This window comes from Pseudorca crassidens, chromosome 7 (genome assembly GCF_039906515.1).
Source record: "Pseudorca crassidens isolate mPseCra1 chromosome 7, mPseCra1.hap1, whole genome shotgun sequence".
NCBI classification, from domain to species: Eukaryota; Metazoa; Chordata; class Mammalia; order Artiodactyla; family Delphinidae; genus Pseudorca; species Pseudorca crassidens.
Genome location: NC_090302.1, coordinates 62,766,602 through 62,782,778, shown reverse-complemented (window position 1 = coordinate 62,782,778; position 16,177 = coordinate 62,766,602). Strand labels below are relative to the sequence as shown.

The following is a 16,177-nucleotide window of genomic DNA, read 5'->3' as shown; positions in this document are numbered from 1 at the left end:
AAGAGGAGGAATCCTCTGGAATTTCTAAGCAATAAGAGAATACTCTCCAAATGGGATGCCTGGAGATGACTCTATGGCAAGAACAAAAAAGTTATGTAGAGAAATCATTCATTCTTGCATTCACGTATTCGTCCCATGTCAAGTGAACACTGATAAGGTATGAAACATTTTGCTAGGCTCTGAGGATGATCTGGTGAAGTGGGCCCTGCTCTTGAGTAGTTTATGGTCTAAGTGGGAAGAGAAACATTGCATATATAGCTAAATGTATAATTTCAAAGTAGGATGAATACTGTGAAGCAAAAGTACAGATGAGAATGTATCTCAGTGGGTTTATCCTAACTTGTGGGAATCATGGAGTAATGTCCATGGCTGTGCCGTTCACTGAAACACTGAACTGTGAAAGATGGCCAGGCCTGAGCAAATATCATTGTTCCATTCTGGGTAATCTAGGTTTGAGACAGGCATATGGGGAAGTCAAATAAACACAGATAGATGGAGAAGTCTGCATTGAAGATAACAGCTTAGGAATCCTTAACCAATAAATGATAAGCTAGAGGTGAGAATGAACTGACTTAGGGATAGAGTTGAAAAGAGGGCCTATCACTAAGTCTTGAGGAATTCCATTTAAAGATTAGGGAGAGATTAGTTGGCAAAGAATATCAAAGAGTGGTCTGAAGACAGAGGCAGAGCAACTTTGCAGCTAATAAAGGTGAAGATTCTGGGTCCTTCTCTTGCTTGGGAGGAGCCCTAGCAACGGGTTTACACGGTCATATATTTTTGTAAAATTTTCACAAGAAAGATATCTTTGTTTTTCTTTTCTAAAAGCAGAGCCCCAAATTGTATGAGCTTCAGGTCTCACACTTCTGCCCCTAACTAAGAGGAAGGAGCAAAACCAAGAGTGAGTGATTGCCTGGAATTGCAAGGGGAGGGGAACAGTTCAGGAAGAGAGAGTGCAACAGTTATGAACGCATCTGAAGAGACAGGAATATGAGGAGAGAAACACATCTGCTGGATTTAGGTAGTGGGAGGTCACTGGTGTCCCTAGCAAGGGCCCGTTCTGTACTATGAAGGGGTAGGAAGCCAGATGCAGTTGGTTGGTTTCAACAAACTTAACTAAGAAGGAGAGGGGAAAAGTGTGGTAGCTGGGGAGAGACAGGTTTGGGAAGTAGCTTATTTGTTTCCTCTCTCTCTCTCCCCGCTCCCTCCCCGCTTCCCTCCCTCCCTCCCTCCCTCCCCTTCTCTCCTTCTATTTCTCTTTTCTCCTTTTTTGTCTCTTTTTCAGAATGGAGAGACCTGAGAGTGCTGATTGAAAGGTTATGCAACATAGAGATGTGTTGAAGAGACAACGAACAGAAAAGATAAGGTAAATGAGTTTTTCCTTTATCCTATCTTAACTTTCATTTTCAAAAGACCCAGAGGAAATGAATATCCATAGACTATGAAGAAATCTACTCCATGTTTTTGTTTCCCCGTGGGAAAATCTATACCAATTCATATGTTTATAAAAGAGCAAGCGTCCTTGGGCTGAAGACACTCTCTTCAGCCCAGGGCACTGAGCTGACTACTCAACTCCTAGTCGTTTACAGGCAAATGTTCTATTTTGCAGCTTTCTGAAAATATCCATTTAAAAACTTAAACCAGTTTCCCTCTGAAGTCTTGTATATTTTATAAACTGTGTTTCCCCTTAAATAGTTGAATATTGTAGAAATACAAATACGTTTTTTAAGACAAACCAAATTTACAAGTCTGCTAAAGAAAAACAGACCTTTAATTCAGGATATTAAAATAAATTCTTTAAATATTTTAATTGGGCTTCTGAGTATCCTTTGATGTATACTTTAATATTAGACTTATGTATTGAAAAAGGGAGCAATTTTCCTCCCCAGAGAATATTCCTGGGACTCAGGGAATTGAGAATATCAGAAAGAAAATCTTAAATGGCACAGAATAGAAATGAGTATGTTTTTCCTGGCACCGTGTATTTCTGAACCCTTCCTCCACTTTTTGTTTGTTTGTTTTTTAGTTGGATCATCTGTCTGAGAATGGACATTGATGCGCTAAAAGTTACTTTCTAGAAAGTTAGATTAGCCCCGCCCCCAAGCATCCTCATTAAAGTGCTTCTCATCACTTTAATGAGCTACCAGAGAGCAATCCGCATTAAAAAAAAAAAAAAAAAAAGTTCTCAAAACTAGAAATAGAGGCTACCGGTTCCCGCAGGTTACCAGATTCAGCAAATAAAAATACAGGCTGCCCAGGTAAATCCGAATTTCAGATAAACAAAGAATTTTTTAGTGTATATCCTAAACGTTGCATGGGACAGACTTGTCCAAATTAATGCTTCTTTTTTATTTGACCTTGACATTTAAGGGGGCTTTTCTCCAGCAACCGTGCGGAACCCACTCCCCACATCCCCAGCCGAGCGCCCGCGGAGCTAGTTTAAACCCCGGGGCCTGCCGGCTGGGCCGCGCCCCCTGATTGGCCGAGGCGCGCCAGCCGCCCCGCCGGCCGAAGGCGTCACGCAGCCCTGGCAGCCCGGGCCCAGCCGCCGCAGCCGCCTCCGCGGCAGCCCCGGTCGGCGCAAGTGCGGCGCGCGCAGGGGGAGGGGGCGCGGCGGAGCGCGAGGCTGGCGTCGGGCCGCCGGCGGCCGGGCAGGATTAAGTTTCTCGGTCGAGTGGGAGCGTTAGTGCGCGTTCCTCCCGAAGCTCCTCGCCGGGACGTTACTTCAGGACAGAAGAGAGCGAGCGTGGGCGAGGCGAGGCTCCCAGTGTCCCCGGCGACCCCAGCTCTCCAACCCTCCGTTCCTTTCGCGTTCCCGCCGGCGGCGGCTGCCGCGAGCAGGGTAAGCAGCGCCGGGGCCCGGGCCAGGAGGCCTGAGCGCGCCCCCGTGCCCTGCGCGCGCACCGGCCGGGAAGGTGCGCGGCCGCCCGGGGCTCGGCTCGCGGGGCGGGCGGGCGGCCCACCCTGCGCGGCCCGGCGCTACCGGGAAGCAGCTGCTCCTCTGATTGTTGAAAATGATGGGGTCTGGAAGTTTCCTTTGCGACTCGCCGGGTCCCCAAGCGGTCGTTCCGGTTCTTTCAGCCACTTCTCCCCTCCTTTTGCTCTTGTTGATTCTAAGAGGTTGAAAAGTTTCGTCTTTTTGTTCGCCAGGAGGGGCATAGTAAGGGTGCTGAGGAGGCGGACCCCGGGCCTGGCACGCGGGCCGGGCGCAGCGGGGCGCGGGAGCCTGTTGCTGTCTGCTGCGGTGGCCGCGCCCCGGGTCGGACGCCCACTCTATCGTTACGTGGGGGTGGGGAGACGCGCCCCCAGACTGGCGCCTCTCGCCTCGGCTGCGGGACACCCAGAGCGCGCGGCTCACTGGTATCCGCCCCCACTTTTCATCCCTCTCCCAGACGCCAGTGCCCTTTCGTCAGCTGTCCGCGTTGGTGGGAGTGTTTTGCTCCCGCCTCCCCTTTTATCCCCCCACCCCGCGGCGATGGGGCGCCTTTGTCCGCAGTTTCGCAGCCCCGGGATGCCGGATGTTTGTAGGGAAGCGCTGTTCCGAAGTGTGTGTGTGTGTGTGTGTGTGTGTGTGTGTGTGTGTGTGTGTGTGTGTGTGTGTGTGTGTGTGTGTGTGTGTGTGTGTGTGTGTGTGTGTGTGTGTGTCAGCGGTGGTGATGGTGTAAATTCTTGCTGCGTTCTTTTGCAGAGGCACAAAGCCTGGGCTATTCTTTCCTGCCGATCGCGTGGAAATTCATGCTGGGACTGCGGAGAGGGGGAGGGGGCGGGAGGGGCCGGTGGGAAGTCTCCGTCCATCTCAGCAGCTGGGGCTGCCGAGGTTGCTCTGCTGGGGCGGAATCCGGGTTTGGACGCTGCGGGTCTTGGGCGGAGTGGGTGCGGGTGGCGGCTAGTGTTTCAGAGGTGTCATCAGATAAGAGGACCTTGACTTCACCAACCTAGAAGGAAGACTCTCCAAATTCTTTTGGTGTCGAGAGGGGAATAATCTGAAAAGTGGCCAGACTCTTGTCATCCAGCCTTGTTGGACAGCTGTGGCGTAAACATCCCGTTTGTGTTTCCGTAGGCATTCCTCATTTAGGTTGCCTTTAACAGAATAAGTAACACCTAATCTGAAACATTCATGAAGTGATGGAGTGGGTTTCAGGGTTACATGTTGCATTTGGGTATAGGGAACTACAATGAACTTTTTGTAGGAGTCGCATCATCTAAATTTGTAAAATATGTGCTTTAGCCCCGGTAGAATTTAGGTAAATAACTGCATTTAAAACCCAACAAAACTTGGAAGTTTCTTGGCTTGAATTCTAATGCAGTGCACCTGTGCCTTTGCCTGAGGGAGGAGCTGAGAGGGTTTAGAGGGTGGTGGGAATAATCTTGTCTGGGATGCCCAGATTCCCTGCTTGCTGATGGGCTAGTTTACAGATGGGCCAAGTTTATCTAGACTGGACTCTATCCCTCACTGCCCCCTCACTCCCCCCTCCCATTTCAGAGTTCACATTAGGGTCCTTAAAAGCAGAGGTCTGTAAACTTAAGGGCCAAGGGCCAAATCTGTCTACTGCAGCCTGTTTTTTTCTCTACGGTTTAAGAGCTAGGGATGATGTGTACATTTTTTAATGGTTGAAAAACAAAATCAAAAGAAGAATATTTCATGACATGTGAAAAATATATGAAGATCAAATGTCAGTGCACATAGTTTTATTGATGCACAGCCACTCTCATTCTTATTGTCTGTGATTCTTTCTTGCTGTTTGTGGCTGCTTTCGCAGCAGCAGTGGCAGATTTGAGTAGTTGCATAGTTGAGACAGAGATGGAGAGCCTTCAAAGTCTGAAAAATTTACTGTCTTACTCTACAGAAATAGTTGCCAATCAAGACTAGGCTTCAAAAGTATTGCTTACATACTCCCTCATGTAATGAGCATATTGTTTAATTCCACTGCCTTTTAGGCCCTGTTTCTGGTGTTCTGCGAATTGGCAGACTGTTCCCCAGTAGGCAGACAAATTAATGTGTTGGATTTCTCATTTCCATGTTTCACTCTCAAAAAGTTTTCTTAACCTTTTGGTATCTTTTTAAGAATCTAGGCTGAAGTGGGGTTTGTGATTAGCAGAAATTATATATTTAGCTATTTTAAGTTCAATATACAGCTGTATCTCAGGGTGCTCTGCAGTGAGTTCTGGTGACTTCTAGCTGCTCTGTTACCTGAGCAGCTTTGAGAATTATAGTTCTGCTTATTTAGCTCGACAGAGGCAGGGGTTAGGGGTTGTCATAAGTTCCTTTCCACAGGCAGGTTGTCACTTAGGCAGAGCTAGTTTGGGGAGCCCCTTGACTCTTCATCACTCGTCTTGCCTACGTCATTTGCAAAAACAAAACAATTGATGAAGTTTGTCTCAACACATTACTACTAGATTGCTCAGATGCATACCATAATTCTTACTTGTGTTCTCTCCTTTTCCTTGGCTCCTTTCAGTATTTCTTTTCCCCTCTCTTGTTTCTGGTTTCCTTTCTCCATTTAACACACTCCTTCATTTCATCACGTGAGCCCCCTGACTGTTGTTGCTAGGGGACAGATGTATGTCAGTTTTTATTGTACTCCAAATTCCTATCATATATACAATGCCCTGTTTGGCGGCTGAAGTTCTCTTTGCATCTCAGATACTTTTTTTTGTATATCTTTATTGGAGTATAATTGCTTTACAATGTTGTGTTAGTTTCTACTGTATAAAAAAGTAAGTCAGCTATGAGTATACATATATCCCCATATCCCCTCTTGAGCCTCCCTCCCACTCTCCCTATCCCAGCCCTCTAGTTCATCACAAAGCATCGAGCAGATCTCCCCGTGTTTTGCAGCTGCTTCTCACTAGCTATCTATTTTATTTTTGGTAGTGTATGTATGTCAGTGCTGCTCTCTCACTTCATCCCAGCTTCCCCTTCCCCTGCTGTGTCAAGTCCTTTCTTTACATCTGCGTCTTTATTGCTGCCCTGCCACTAGGTTCATCAGTACCGTTTTTTTAAGATTCCATATATGTGCGTTAGCATATGATATTTGTTTTTCTCTTTCTGACTTACTTCACTCTGTATGACAGACTCTAGGTCCATCCACCTAACCACAAATAACTCAATTTCATTCCTTTTTATGGCTGAGTAACATTCCATTGTATATATGTGCCACATTTTTATCCATTCATCTGTCGATGGACATTTAGGTTGCTTCCATGTCCTGGCTATTGTAAACAGTGTTGCAGTGAACACTGGGGTATGTGTATCTTTTTGAATTATGTTTTTCTCCAGGTATATGCCCAGTAGTGGGATTGCTGGGTCGTATGGTAGTTCTGTTTTTAGTTTTTTAAGGAACCTCCATACCGTTCTCCATAGTGGCTGTATCAGTTTACATTGCCACCAACAGTGCAAGAGGGTTCCCTTTTCTCCACACCCTCTCCAGCATTTATTGTTTGTAGATTTTCTGATGATGGCCATTCTGACTGGTGTGAGGTGATACCTCATTGTAGTTTTGATTTGCATTTCTCTAATGATTAGTGATGTTGAGCATCCTTTCATGTGTTTGTTGGAAAACTGTATATCCTCCTTGGAGAAACGTCTGTTTAGGTCTTCTGCCCATTTTTCGATTGGGTTGTTTGTTTTTTTGATACTGAGCTCCATGAGCTGCTTGTATATTTTGGGGATTAATTCTTTGTCAGTTGCTTCGTTTGCAGATATTTTCTCCCATTCTAAGGGTTGTCTTTTCATCTTGTTTATGGTTTCCTTTGCTGTGCAAAAGCTTTGAAGTTTCATTAGGTCCCAAATGTTTATTTTTGTTTTTATTCCCATTTCTCTAGGAGGTGGGTCAAAAAGGATCTTGCTGTGATTGATGTCATAGAGTGTTCTGCCTATTTTTTCCTCTAAGAGTTTTATAGTGTCTGGCCTTACATTTAGATCTTTAATCCATTTTGAGTTTATTTTTGTGTGTGGTGTTAGGGAGTGTTCTAATTTCATTCTTTTACATGTAGGTGTCCAGTTTTCCCAGCAGCACTTACTGAAGAGTCTGTCTTTTCTCCATTGTGTATTCTTGCCTCTTTTGTCAAAGGTAAGGTGACCATATGTGTGCAGATTTATCTCTGGGCTTTCTGTCCCATTCCATTGATCTATCTTTCTGTTTTTGTGCCAGTACCATACTGTCTTGATTATTACGGTAGCTTTGTAGCATAGTCTGAAGTCAGGGAGCCTCGTTCCTTCAGCTCTGTTTTTCTTTCTCAAGATTGCTTTGGCTATCAGTGTCTTAGTGTTTCCATACAAATTGTAAGTTTTTTTGGTTCTAGTTCTGTGAAAAATGCCATTGGTAATTTGATAGGGATTGCACTGAATCTGTAGATTGCTTTGGGTAATATAGTCATTTTCACAATGTTGGTTCTTCCAGTCCAAGAAAATGATATATCTTTTCATCTGTTTGTATTGTCTTTGATTTCTTTCATCAGTGTCTTACAGTTTTCTGCATATAGGTCTTTTGACTCCTTAGGTAGGTTTATTCCTAGGTATTTTATTCTTTTTGTTGCAGTGGTAAATGGGAGTGTTTCCTTGATTTCTCTTTCAGATTTTTCATCATTAGTGTATAGGAGTGCAAGAGATTTCTGTGCATTAATTTTGTATCTTGCTACTTTACAAATTCATTGATTAACTGTAGTAGTTTTCTGGTGGCATCTTTAGGATTTTCTTGGTGTAGTTCATTTATCTTTTAAATGCATATATATGATGAGGGAGTAGAGACTCTCCCCAGAGTTTACTGTATCTGTGCAAGGCTTGGTGCTTGGAGACATTGATGGAAATCCTTGAAATGTAATTTTGCATTGATCAGGCCTTTAGCCTTTAGTTGATGTGGTGGAGAGGCTCTGCTTTACAAACAAAGAAATGGACCCATTTCAGATTAAGGGATTTAGAAGCTGGGGAGTAACAGTTGCCTGGAAGATACTGTCCTGAGTTAAGAGCAGATTAATAGACTTGATTCAGGTTGAGTTGCAGGTGGGTTCCCTTTTGTATATTTATAATACGCACAAAGTACACTGTGCTTTTCACAAAATATCTTCGGGCAGGGTTGACGTCTTGGGTTGGAAATGTCCCTATATATGCTAGAGCAAATGACACATCTATCAGCAAAAGCTTCTATGATTCAGAGTAAAGAAGCAAACAACTTCCTGTAGAATTCAGAACTGCTTGATGGTGCATGTGAATGATGATAATATCACCAGTTATATTTCCCAAACAGTTATATGTGCTCTTAAAACACGTTTGGCCTAAAGTAGGAATTCATTTGATATTGTTACATTGTTACATACATTATCAACCCCATATTTATAACAAGAAAGGTATTATTTTTTCTTGTAAATTAGTTTCCTGCTTAAAAGAGCATCACTATAAATACAGTTGGGAAATGATGTTTAATATGATAAAGTTAATGTACTATAATTAAATAATTATAGTGGGGTTCCACATGGGTGAATAAGAATAAGGAGATGAACTATTTCTAGATAGAGAAAACTGATACCATTGCCTTCCTGTGAAACACTTGCCAAGAAGATCTGAGGTAGTTATTCATTGAGTAGATGGTAATAGATGGATTAGGAGGTATGTTGAATTGGGTTAGGCACTGGGGAGAACACCAAATAAATACTGTTGGAAGCTTACTGTCTTAGTTGGAAAAATAGACACACAGAGGAAAGAACAAAAAGGTTTTACATGTAGTAAAAGTTACAGTGATTAAAGAAGTTAGACATCAACATTGGGTTCCTTGCTGGCAACTTGTAGATGGATTAAGGGCCTACCCCAGTGACCTCATTTAACCTTATTTACCTCTTTAAAGACCCTCTCTCCAAATATAGTCATATTCTGAGGTATTGGGGGTTAGGACTTCAACATATGACTTTGGGGAGGAAACAATTCATAAATTCTTACAGAGACTGTAAGGCTCTCACAAACTGTAGGTTGTAAACTGGTGAGACCTTGAAGAATTGGACTGGCTTCAGGGTAAGGGAGGGAGGTCCTGTAGGAGGCTATTGTGGTGGTATGCCTAAGCTGTATTGTGGTAATTTGATGTTTGGAAAGAAAGGGAAACTACTATGTGAGGAAAAAGTTATTTTATCTTTGGCCTGAGGCCACTTGTTTTCTTTCTTCTGGTGTTCACTGGAAAATTGGCCCTTCCTTTTTGTAGACAGAGCATTCGTTTTCTTTTTAAGCATTTCATAAAAGCATCAATTTTCTTAAAATATTTCTTCTATCTCTCACAAAATGAGTAAAACATTAAATTAGCAAAGATGAAATATTAGTGTTGTAAACATCTCACGATGGTTTTGGAGTGTGATTAAAACAGTAAAATTTATAATTTAAATTATATTGACCTAAAAACTGTGTGTATATCCTATGCATGTTTTATGGTCAGATATTTGGCATAGTCTTTTTTCCCCAGAAATATCTTCCCCTTTTTGGAAAAATATAATTTAAAAAGTAATTCATATCCTATATATCATAAAGTAACAAAAAACTTTTTGAAGCGTTGAAATTATATTTGTTAGAGCAGTGTTAAAGCAGTTCTTCCAAATTTGGACAGCTGAGTTTAAAAAAAAAAAGGTAAAACAAGGCTTAAATTCTTGCTTTTTTTCTTCTTGCCTGTGGTGGTTAAATTTGTTTGGTCGAGGGAATTCTTGTCTTTATCCTCCTGTTGGCTTTATTTAGATCTGCAAAATCAACATTCATTGTTATTTTCTTGTAAACCACTCTACCTCCGGATCTAGGGTGCCATAACTAAATGCAGGAGGGGAAAGTGAAAGAGAAAACACTGGTAAGAAAGGAAAAGACAGAAACATCAACTACTGGACAACAAAAACTCAAGGAAAAACCTATTTAGTTTGTGTTGATGATTTAATGTTGATAGTATGAATACCTTTTGGGATACTTTTTTTTTTTTGGGGGGGGGTACGTGGGCCTCTCACTGTTGTGGCCTCTCCCGTTGCGGTGCACAGGCTCCGGACGCGCAGGCTCAGCGACCATGGCTCACGGGCCCAGCCGCTCCGCGGCATGTGGGATCTTCCCGGACCGGGGCACGAACCCGTGTCCCCTGCATCGGCAGGCGGACTCTCAACCACTGCGCCACGAGGGAAGCCCCTGGGATACTTTTCATTTACTCTATTGCTTATGTTTTAAAACTATAGTTATAGTAAAATACATAAGGTAATTCTTTCTTTTAGTAACTTTTTTTGATGATAAAAAAGCACGTTTAAAAAATATGGACAACATGAGCTTCCCTGGTGGTGCGGTGGTTGAGGGTCCACCTGCCGATGCAGGGGACACGGGTTCGTGCCCCGGTCCGGGAAGATCTTACATGCCGTGGAGCGGCTGGGCCCGTGAGCCATGGCTGTTGAGCCTGCACGTCCGGAGCCTGTGCTCCGCAACGGGAGAGGCCACAACAGTGACAGGCCCACGTACCGCAAAACAAAACAAAACAAAATACATACATACATATATATATATATATATATATACACACACACACACACACAACATAAACAACTGCAAAGAAACAGAAAAACTTAGCTGCAATTCTGTCACCTAGGTACTATCCCTCCCCAAAGAAAACAAGTATTTTGTGAAACGAGAATGCTTAACTTATTTTGATATACAAATGAACAAGTACAGCCATTGGTCAGTAGTTTTCAGTAATTGCCCTTTCTCTCAGTGAGGATAAAATGATTTGAGATTATTAAACGTCCATATGTTTGAACTGACATTAATTGCACCTGTTTGAACCAATGTCTCTTGACTCTTTGAGGAGGTATAATATGCCTAACTACCATATGGCACACAGGACACCAGTGGAGAATGCATTTGTAATTCTTGATCTGGGCTTAAAAATTAAATGTTCCATAGACCTATAGTTAATTTTGCAATAACTTTACATTATGTATTGATAATTAGGTGGTCCCTAGCATGCCTTGCTTCAGGGAACACGCTGAAGAAAATGGTCATGGGAGTCTGTTATCCTGTGCTTATAAGACATCACTACACTAACAAAACTGTGATGACAGAACCATAAATATTAAAGATTATTTTACAGTTTAAAAGATCTTCTCTGATCTATACAAGGTATGCTCAGCTTCTCTTATATTTTGCTAAGCACCCCTCCCAAACAGGTCCTGTTTGTCTAAGGCATTACTGGATAAAGTTAAAGAAGGTTTAGACCAGATGTTCCCATTTTCTTCCCCCAGTCTTGCAAGAGTATTTCATTTTAATAAGTCAGGCATGAAGTCTGCCTCTGGGCAACATTTATTTCCTGCTGTAGCACTGGAGGGGCCTCAACTATAGGATTCAGTGGAGTTTTGCCTGACACCCTCTCCCTCCTTTCTACCACATTCACGGTTTTCCTGGGACTAGTGAATGTAGTCATCCTGTTCCGGTTGAGAAAAGTACAGCACTGGAATGTCTCTTTATACAATAAACTTCGCAGAATGTACATATATACATATATCTATCTATATTAATAGCCCCCGGGCCTGGATTATTGCCCCCTAGGCAGTGCTATTAAGTTCAGTGAACATCTGTTGGGTGCTAAACTCAGGACGTTTAGGCTTCCCCCTTCTCTCAGGGAGGGGAGAGGGCTTGTTTAAGTATTTTACTGAGGTATAATTTATAGTTCACATATGATGAACTGCACATATTGAAAGTGTACAGTTTGTTGAATTTGGACCCTTGTGAAACCAGCCTCGCAGTCAAGACAGTGCACATATCCATCCCCCGCAGATTTTCCTCACGCTCCTTTGTAATCCTTTCTTGCCTCTCCTACTTCCCTATCTCAAAGTAACCACTGATCTGCTTTTTGTCACTATAGTTTGCATTCTCTAGAGCTTTAAATAAATGGAATCATAGTGTGTTCTTTTTGTCTGACTGCTTCACCATGTATTTTAGGATTCATCCTTGTTGCCTGTACTCGTGGTTTATTACTGTTTATTACTGAGAAATAGTTCATTTTATGGATATAGCATTCAGAGTTTTTGAAATAGTTTTAGAATTCTCCTATACTTCATCCATTGCCTTGTAGTGTACTTGTGCTTGGATTCAACTATGTTGTGTCAGACTCTTGTATTTGACAGTTTTATTCAGTCTTCTTAAATTCATGCCCCTTTTGGATCAACATAAAATTTAAGTACCCTTATTTAATGTTTACATGAAGTTCAAAAATATGTAAATCATATTTTATTAAAAAAAAAAACCCTGGCAATTGTAAAATAGGGAGATTGAAATTTTTCAAATTTTTGAAAATATCAGGTGATTAATTTTTTTAAAGTCACGTGAGCGTTGAGGTTTTCCACAAGCTTTTGTATACTACCTTGTGAAGTCAGTTTCAATATTGAGCCCAAAACTGTATTTCCAGATTGCTTGCCTAATTCTCCTGACCCACGTGCATATTTTTGGTAGTTCTTATAATTTTTGGTAGATTTATTGGTCACTTCTTATGACAACTTTATGTGACAGTCCTATAGTGATTTGGATAACAAAGGAGTAATTTGGCACCTGAATTATACACATAATTGCCATTCATTATATGTTACACCTAAGATCATCAGACATACCAAGAATTGGAGAAAGGATGGTCATTATATTATGAAAACATGTTATTCTTACTGGGGTCATTCAGGTTTTTCAGGCCATTTTTAACATTTTTGTGTTTGTCTCTACTCTCTGATCACTTGATTGAAATTGAGTGGCTAAACAATAAAAAAAACACAAACCCCAAAGCAGCAACACCATTTAAAGCAGATGTGCTGTCTGGATTATTACAAAAGTAAAAGTTGGTTTATAATCTTAATTTTAACAGTCCTTTGAGTACCATAGTAAAATACAGTTAATGCATGTAGTTAAATAGTAGATGTGTTAATTAAGAAGCAAATAGTCATGTTTATTGAAAGAGAATGAGACCTTTTAAATTGTTTTCAGAGGCGAAGTACCAAGTGGTCAAGATGGCCTTAGTGAGTCCTATAGACTTACATAGGGTGACTAAATAGTGTAGCCTATTAAAGTTATCTCTGAATTAGTAATTAGGAGATTGAATTGGTCCATGCTTATTTATCTTACGTGGGTAAGGTTTGTGTTTGGGTAGATTCATATTAATTCAGACTTCTTTAAATAATTTTCCCTTCTCTGAGCAACGTGGAATCTTGCCAGCACGATATAAGTTGTTATGTCTTTGGCTGACTTTCCTCATTGTATTCTCAGGAGTGTACACTACCACTGCTTGATGAGCTTATCAGCTGATTTAGACAGTGACACCTCTTTGCTTTCAGAGGGATACAGAGTTCTCTCTAATGAGTCTTTAGTACAGATTATGAAAAACACTACTTTTATTACTGTGAAGAAATTTTAATTTCTTCTTGAACGTTTGCATATTCAGTTAATGGAAGATCCAGAGGTGAATTTGTTTTGGTTTAGTGTGGAGGTAAATAAGAGAGCATCATGGCTGATTTATATTTTTTAGATGTATTCTCCTCCGTGTATGTAGATATTATTTCATCGTGGAGCTTGCTGGAGTATTTTTGATTCCACTGGAATTAAAAAAAATTTTTTATATGGCTCTTTAACTTTTAAAGTAATATTTTTCTACAGTGTCATTTTATTATTATCCTATTATAAGGTCAGCTTTTTTCTTTGTTTTTTTAAAATATCTTTATTGGAGTATAATTGCTTTACAATGTTGTGTTAGTTTCTGCTATATAACAAAGTGAATCAGCTATACATATACATATATCCCCATATCGCCTCCCTCTTGCGTCTCCCTCCCACCCTCCCTATCCCACCCCTCTAGGTAGACACAAAGCACTGAGCTGATCTCCCAGTGCTATGCGGCTGCTTCCCACTAGCTATCTATTTTACATTTGGTAGTGTGTGTGTATATATATATATACCAATGCCACTCTCTCACTTCGTCCCAGCTTACCCTTCGCCCTCCCCGTGTCCTCAAGTCCATTCTCTACATCTGTGTCTTTATTCCTGTCCTGTCCCTAGGTTCTTCAGAACCTTTTTTTTTTAGATTCCATATATATTTGTTAGCATACGGTATTTGTTTTCCTCTTTCTGACTTACTTCACTCTGTATGACAGACTCTAGGTCCATCCACCTCACTACAAATAACTCAATTTCGTTTCTTTTTAAGGCTGAGTAATATTCCATTGTATATATGTGCCACATCTTTATCCATTCATCTGTTGATGGACATTTAGGTTGCTTCCATGTCCTGGTTATTGTAAATAGTGCTGCAGTGAACATTGTGGTTTATGACTCTTTTTGAATTATGGTTTTCTCAGGGTATATGCCCAGTAGTGGGATTGCTGGGTCGTATGGTAGTTCTGTTTTTAGTTTTTTAAGGAACCTCCATACTGTGCTCCATAGTGGCTGTATCAGTTTACATTCCCACCAACAGTGCAAGAGGGTTCCCTTTTCTCCACACCCTCTCCAGCATTTATTGTGTGTAGATTTTTTGATGATGGCCATTCTGACTGGTGTGAGGTGATACCTCATTGTAGTTTTGATTTGCATTTCTCTAATGATTAGTGATGTTGAGCACCCTTTCATGTGTTTGTTGGAAATCTGTATATCCTCCTTGGAGAAATGTCTGTTTATGTCTTCTTCCCATTTTTGGATTGGGTTGTTTATTTTTTTGATATTGAGCTACATGAGCTGCTTGTATATTTGGGGGATTAATCCTTTGTCAGTTGCTCCGTTTGCAAATATTTTCTCCCATTCTGAGGGTTGTCTTTTCGTCTTGTTTATGGTGTCCTTTGCTGTGCAACAGCTTTTAAGTTTCATTAGGTCCCAAATGTTTATTTTTGTTTTTATTTCCAGTTCTCTAGGAGGTGGGTCAAAAAGGATCTTGCTGTGATTGATGTCATAGAGTGTTCTGCCTCTGTTTTTCTCTAAGAGTTTTATAGTGTCTGGCCTTACATTTAAGTCTTTAATCTATTTTGAGTTTATTTTTGTGTATGGTGTTAGGGAGTATTCTAATTTCATTCTATTACATGTAGCTGCCCAGTTATCCCAGCAGCACTTATTGAAGAGGCTGTCTTTTCTCCATTGTATGTACTTGCCTCCTTTATTAAAGATACGGTGACCATATATGCATGGGTTTATCTCTAGGCTTTCTATCCTGTTCCATTGATTTATATTTTGTTTTGTGCCAGCACCATACTGTCTTGATTACTATAGCTTTATAGTATAGTCTGAAGTCAGGGAGCCTGATTCCTCCAGCTCCGTTTCCTTTCTCAAAATTGATTTGGCTATTTGGGGTCTTTTGTGTTTCCATACAAACTGTGAAATTTTTTGTTCTAGTCTGTGAAAAATGCCATTTGTAGTTTGATAGGGATTGCATTGAATCTGTAGATTGCTTTGCGTAGTATACTCATTTTCACAATGTTGACTCTTCCAATCCAAGAACATGGTATATCTTTCCATCTGTTTGTATTGTCTGATTTCTTTCATCAGTTTCTTATAGTTTTCTGCATATATGTTTTTTTGTCTCCTTAGGTAGGTTTATTCCAAGGTATTTTACTCCTTTTGTTTCAGTGGTAAATGGGAGTGTCTCCTTAATATCTCTTTCAGATATTTTATCATTAGTGTATAGGAATGCCAGAGATTTCTGTGCATTAGTTTTGTATCCTGCTACTTTACCAAATTCATTGATTCGCTCTGGTAGTTTTCTGGTAGCATCTTCAGGATTCTCTATGTATAGTATCATGTCATCTACAAACAGTGACAGTTTTACTTCTTTTCCGATTTGGATTCCTTTTATTTCTTTCTCTTCTCTGATTGCTGTGGCTAAAACTTCCAAAACTATGTTGAATAATAGTGGTGAGAGTGGAGAACCTTATCTTGTTCCTGATCTTAGTGGAAATGGTTTCAGTTTTTCACCATTGAGAAGGATGTTGGCTGTGCGTTTCTCATGTATGGCCTTTGTTATGTTGAGTTAAGTTTCCTGTGTGCCTACTTTCTGGAGGGTTTTTATCATAAATGGGTGTTGAATTTTGTTGAAAGCTTTTTCTGCAGCTGTTGAGATTATCATATGGTTTTTATCCTTCAGTTTGTTAATGTGGTGTATCACCTTGATTGGTTTGCGTATACTGAAGAATCCTTGCATTCCTGGGATAAACCCCACTTGATCAT

The 16,177-nt window shown here is 41.0% G+C and overlaps 1 protein-coding gene across 8 annotated transcripts in view; it reads left to right on the top strand.

The window, feature by feature from the left end:
• The first annotated feature begins 2,700 nt into the window (after nt 1-2,700).
• Nucleotides 2,701-16,177, top strand: part of MPDZ (multiple PDZ domain crumbs cell polarity complex component) — a 167,645-nt gene continuing 154,168 nt past the window's right edge. For 7 of the 8 annotated variants that reach the window (XM_067744394.1, XM_067744390.1, XM_067744393.1 and 4 more), the window contains exon 1: nt 2,701-2,839. The gene's annotated coding sequence lies outside the window, so the exon portion shown is untranslated. The remainder of the gene's footprint in view (nt 2,840-16,177) is intronic. The other variant, XM_067744388.1, reaches the window with a different exon arrangement.